Source organism: Pelodiscus sinensis, chromosome 11 (genome assembly GCF_049634645.1).
Source record: "Pelodiscus sinensis isolate JC-2024 chromosome 11, ASM4963464v1, whole genome shotgun sequence".
Taxonomy (NCBI): domain Eukaryota; kingdom Metazoa; phylum Chordata; order Testudines; family Trionychidae; genus Pelodiscus; species Pelodiscus sinensis.
In genome coordinates this window covers 8,500,440-8,506,439 of record NC_134721.1, presented here as the reverse complement: position 1 = coordinate 8,506,439, position 6,000 = coordinate 8,500,440, and positions in this window count along the sequence as shown.

Below are 6,000 nucleotides of genomic sequence, written 5' to 3'. Positions count from 1 at the left end.
TTTATTTCCTTTTGCATATTTGTATACCCTTCTAAAAACGCAAAAGTCCTTTTTGCTTACTCCTTTTCTACTTCTGACTTTTTAAGGCCTATGATTTTGTATAGGTCAATAAACTAAAAGTGTGCTACCAAAAGTGTTCGGGTTTTCTATTTCTGCTGAGTTGTCCGTAACAGTTCCGTGTGTGTGATTGTTTTATTCTAAGCATTTATAAGGAGAACTCATTAGGGTCTTATTTCTCTTAGCCTTTACCATTGAAGCTTATTACCATGCAGCCAGTAATCAAGAGTAATTTCCTACCACAACTGTCACACCACTCATCGTGAAGTAGGAAGAGGGTTTGTATAATTTTTATGAGTGAAGTCATACTACGGATGTGTGACATCTCATAAAACTGTTAAACATTTATGAAACATTTGGAAGCTCACCCTGGAATAAAAAGACATGTTTATACAGTGGGGTGCAGTGGGGCTTTGGGCCCTAGCTAGGCCTCTAACTTGCAACAATACTATAAATCATCTACTATAGATTTGAGAGTGTGAGTCTGTCTGTCTGTTTGTTCAGGAACTCCCCCTAAATGGTAAGGGCTAGGACCACCAAATTCAGAGCACAGCTTCCTCTTATAACTTAAACCAAGGTCAGGTTTAAAGGTCAGGTACCACTTAAACCTCTTATCATAACTTAAACCAAGGTCGTGACAGGACAATGGGATGTGCCTGGAATGGGACTGCATCTCATAAAATCAGACAGAAAAGAGACAGAATCACCCAGCCGATGAAAGGGGCTGGTGGAGGATGTTCCTTCCTTCCCCCCCCCGCCCCGTCCCACCCGTCCCCTATCCAGGACTGCCCTAATTCTGAGCCTTCCACCCGACAGGCACCCTTTAGGAAGGGTAGGGGGGCTGAAGCTTCCCTCCCCCCTCCAGATTTATATAGGGACGTTGCAGGCTGTTCCCTTTCAGCACTATCAGGGTGCAAGGGAAAAGTGGACAAACTTAATTGAGTTAAGGACCCAAGCAACGCGGGGTAAATGTGCTAGTATATAGCATTTTCTTAACATCTAAGAATGTGATTTTTTTCCTCATTGCTGGACACCCACAGCTCCAGCTGAAGTAGGTGGGAGCTGCAAGGTGCACTCTGTTCATATAAACTACCTGCTAACACTTTTTTTTTTGTCTGAAATCATTTTAGATGCGACCGAAGTTCAACAAACATAATAGAAAACTCAGCAGTAGCACGGGGAATAGTCCATCGATGACCAGTTTCCTGGGGCTAAGTATCACAGTACACATGGCCTCTCTGCATGGTGCGGGTATGACAAAGAGACATTTGCTCACTGTAATCTAATGTATACTGTCAGACTCAATATGTCATCTGCATCCCTTTCATTGATTTTTTCCCCCTTTTTCTGCAGTGACCGTGCAGTGGGATTTCTCCAAAGCAAACTCACGCAAGCAGGCCACCCTCCTTCTCCTGCTTATGCCCCTTCACAAAAAGAAACACTGCGAAGAAAATTCTTCTGCAAGTTGGGACACAGCCTGTGAAATTAAAATCCAGGAGCAGATGGTACCACTGACAATTATTTTTTCATCTCCCGAGGCGCCATGCTCCGCTCCTTTTCTGCTTGTGCAGTTCCTGTGAATGAGGGTAGGCCCTGTGAGAAGAAGGCAGTGGGCCAGTACGCTGAAGCAGCAAGTCACTTTTAGCCAGGATGCTGTAGCAGAAAGACTCCCTGCCAGCCGTCCCCAGCCCCTCCACTGGCTTCCAGGTCTCTGTGTACAGGGCTGGAGATCGGGGGCCAGGGCTTGAGGCACCATGGCAACAGAGGAGCTACTAGCCTGCTGCCCCTCCCAGCAGAGAAAGGAGCAGAACTGCCAGCCGCATTCCCCCCTTCCCCCCCCCCCCAGCCCTGTACACAGATGCGGTAGCTCTGTGGAGAGGTAGGGGCAGGTCAGGGAGTTCTGCTCCTTTCCCGGCTGGGAGGGGCAGCGGAGAGAGGAGCAGAACAGCCAACAGCTCCTCCGCTGCTTCTCCACCCCACCTCCCCAAGTAATGTGGGATGGGAAGCGGGGGGAAGAGCATGTGAGGGACCTGGGCTGAGGTTGGGGGGGGAGTCTCATGGAAAAGTCACATGTGGCCCCACTGGAAGAGGGGTGAAATCTGGCCTGCTAAAATGCAGGCAACAAGTAGAATTCACTCTTCGACCTTGGGCCCCCTTGGAGCGGGATGCCTCGGTGTAATTTTTGCCAAGGACAAAGAAATGTATTGCCAGCAGCTGGAGTGGTGGTTTTCCCCCCACTAGAGAAATGTCCTTCCCATTGCTCAGACCAGGAGTGGGGAACATTTTTTTCAGTGAAGGGGGGCATATAAGTGAGAAGCAAAAGCGGGGAGACATTCACCTCAGTCTCACTAAACTCGGGGGGCTGGGGCTCTGCTCGTACTGAAGCCCCGCAGGGGGCACTGAGGCTCGGAGACTTACCATGGGGTTGGAGCATGAACGTTGGCTCACCCTGCTGTGGAGGGAGCCCCAAGCCTCCCCGCAGGCCGGGTCCAGGTAAGCAGGGGTTTGTATCTGGCCTGTGGGCTGTAGGTTACCCACCTCCACTTAGACCTTTTCCTTTTGCCTATTTCTGACCGACTCCTCGGTCACCACACAATTGTCGCTAGCTTCCTATCAGACCCAGAATTTAAAACCGGGTCCTGCTTCCTTTGAAGTCAATGCAAAGTGCGGGGGTAGGCCCTTGAGCGTCACAGGGAATGAACATGCTGCTCCCAAAGAACAAACTGGCCACAGCACAGCCCTTTTCCAGGTCTCGCCCTCACCGGCTAAGCGGGTTCTTCCGGCTCAGCCTCCACATCCGAGGTGGAGGAACAGGTCAGGAACACCTCTGCAGTCCTGCTCTGTCAAAATAAAAACCACCTCACGGCCAATATCATTGCCAGCAAGATGTCAGAAAAGTAGGCACGTCTCTGCTACCACATGCTTCCTAGAGAGCATTTGATAAGGCCAATACATACTGTCAGTGCAAAAGAAGCTGGCGTGCCAGGCTCACTAACCATAGAACCATTTGTTTTTGTATATTTGGTCTGGTCTAATCTGGGTCCTTTTGTTCAAAACCTGACTGAGATGTGGAGGAACACTTACACCACAAGGATTGCAGGCCCAGGTGATGGACGAATATCACATTAAGATGTAGCTCTGTATATGGCCCCCAGCTGCAGGACAAAGGACGCAAGAACCATGCGAGCAGGCAAGTCCTGAAGATGTCACTGCTGGAGGATGGAAATACCATTAGTTCATAACATTTAATGCCAGAGGAGACCACTAGATCATCTAGCCTGAGCTGTCTGTCACACACCACTATCTTCCATCCGGTTTTCCATGTACTGAGTCCAATACCTTGTGTGATTAAAGCACAACTTGTGTTTGCATCCCTTCCGGAAAGGCATCTGGACTGAATCTGGAGACACCAAGAGGACATCCCACCGCTTCCCATGGGAGTGTTTGGCAGTGGTTAACCGCCTTCACTGTTTAAGGAGAGGTGCTTCATTTCTAATCTGAATTCGTCCAGCTTCTGCTTCCAGCCATTGCATCTTGTTAAGCCTTTCTCTGCTAAATTAAAGTGCTCATCAGTACCCAGTATTTTCTCTCCATGAAGGGATTTACACCCTGGAATCAAGTCACCTCTCAGGCATCTTTATGCTAGATTTAAAGAGTTCAAATTGTTTAGTTCAGTGAGGGGCAACCTAGGCTACTGAGTGGGCCACGTGAGTGTCCTTCCTTCATCTCCGGGGCAACAAACACAGTCTCCCAGGACAGGGCAGTTTTGCCAACTGCACTTGTGTATCTAGAATTTGGGCGGGAGGTGCTGACTGAACCGTAACAGTGTTTTGATTGGATGCCAACAGAGCATACAGCCCTTACAGTCAAAGCTGTGTGCAGTCAGCACAAGCCTCTCGTGCCCTTGCTTTTCATGTGTGTCACTTTTTTAATACTGGTAGGGAAAAAAACCCGATGTGGTCAAAAACTAGAAGAATCTGGCAACCTTTTGCATGGACAACACTAAACAAAATGTCTCACCAGCCACACACCGAACTCCAGTGGCCCACAGATTGTCCACCATTGGTTTAGTTTGTTCCTTTAAGGAATTTTCTCCAGTCTTTGACTCCTCTTTGTGGCTCTCTTCTGCATCCACTTCAATTTTGCCATTACCCTTTTTTTAAAAATGTGGACACCAGACCGTTAAGCATTATCTGGTATCAGTCTGACCAATGCTGTATAGAAGGATAAAAAGACCTCTATACTGCTTCTCACCATTCCCCTGTTCTACACCCCCTGGATCACAATTTCTCCTTTTGCTACAGTATCACACATGTTCAGTTGATTGCCACTGTGACTCCTAAATCCTTTGGATAGTTGCTGCTTTCCAGGACATTGCATCCCATTCAGAAAGCATGGCCTGCATTCCTTGTTCCTACACGAATAGCTGCACATTTAGCCGCTTTTCCGGAATAACTTGCCAGCTGTCTACACTGGCCCCTTGAATTTCCGGAAAAACACTGAGGATCTACTGTAAAATCATCAGTGCTTTTCCAGAAAAACTATGCTGCTCCCATTCACGTAAAACTGTTCCGGAAAAGGGCCAGTGTAGACAGCACAGATTTCTTTTCCGCAAAAAAGCCCCGATCATGAAAATGACGATCGGGGCTTTTTTGCGGAAAAGCACGTCTACATTGGCACGGACGCTTTTCCGGAAAAAGTGCTTTTCCGGAAAAGCATCCTGCCAATTGTAGACGCGCTTTTTCCAGAAATACTTAAACTGTTCTGTTTTAAGCATTTCCGGAAAATCATGCCAGTGTAGATGTAGCCATTGTGTTTGGGCCCAAGTTACCAAGTGTCTGGATTGCTCTTTAGAACCGCCCCATCCTCAATATTATTTACCCCTCAACTCATCTTTGTCGTTGGGACGGGGTCTTCTCCCCACTGGCCTTGCAAGAGCTCAGTTAGGCCAGCTGGGCCCAATCAGCCAATTCAACTGCAGCTGGGAAAGATTTCGGCTGCGTGGAGAGAGCTAATGAGAAGCAAGCTCAACTGTGAGGGAACGGGTGGGGGCTTCTGTAAAGCCAGGAGGCCAGCAACAGTGGGGAGCAGCCGGGTGGGTGGTACAGTCCCTTTCCCTGAGCTAAGGGAGAAGGAAGGGGAGAAGCGGCGTGGTAGGAAAGAGTTCAGGAGAAAGAGCACTAAAGGGGCAAACATACAGACCAGAACTGTTCACTACAGGGCTGGAGGGGGGGACATAATTGCCAGGCCCCAGGGCATGGTGGAGGGGGTGGCTCTGCACTCTTGCAGAGATAAGGAGGAGGGAGGAGGAAGGGATGAGGCCCCTGGCGGAAGAGGCAGAGCAGCCAGCCTTTAGTGTCGCCCAAACCATGCTGCACCCCTCCCAGACTGCATCGTACTCCCCACCCAGCCAACCCTTAGCACCGCACCACCCAAAGCGCACCGCAAGGGGCTCCGGCGGCAATTTAAAGGGCCCAGAGCCCTTTTGAATCACTGGGCCCAGGGCGACTGCCCCCTTGTAATCTCCAAGAACGAAATCAGGGTTGTGAGACCAGATCTGCACACTGACTGATGCTAATTATATTCCTAGGCTTTAATTTTTTATCCGCTGAGTCCTTGATCAGCCTGGGACTGATGTCAGCCTAATTAGCCTGTTGTTACCCATCCTGTTTGCCCTTTCTGAATACTGACACCTTAGCCCTTATCTAGTCTCAGGGAATTTCCTCCGTAATCCAAAGTTATCTGCATGGACGAGAGACGTGCAGGGAGCGAATGAGACTCTGCGAGTTGGGGGATGTTTTAACAACAGAGGAGCCCAGTCTGCAAAGTTTGGGTCAGAACTTTCCTGACATACAGGAACGTTGGGCCTGAGAATTCCAGTCTGAGACGCTAAAGGTAAGGAACAGGCTGACTTGCTGGTCTGCTCGTAGCTGAGGAGGGGCA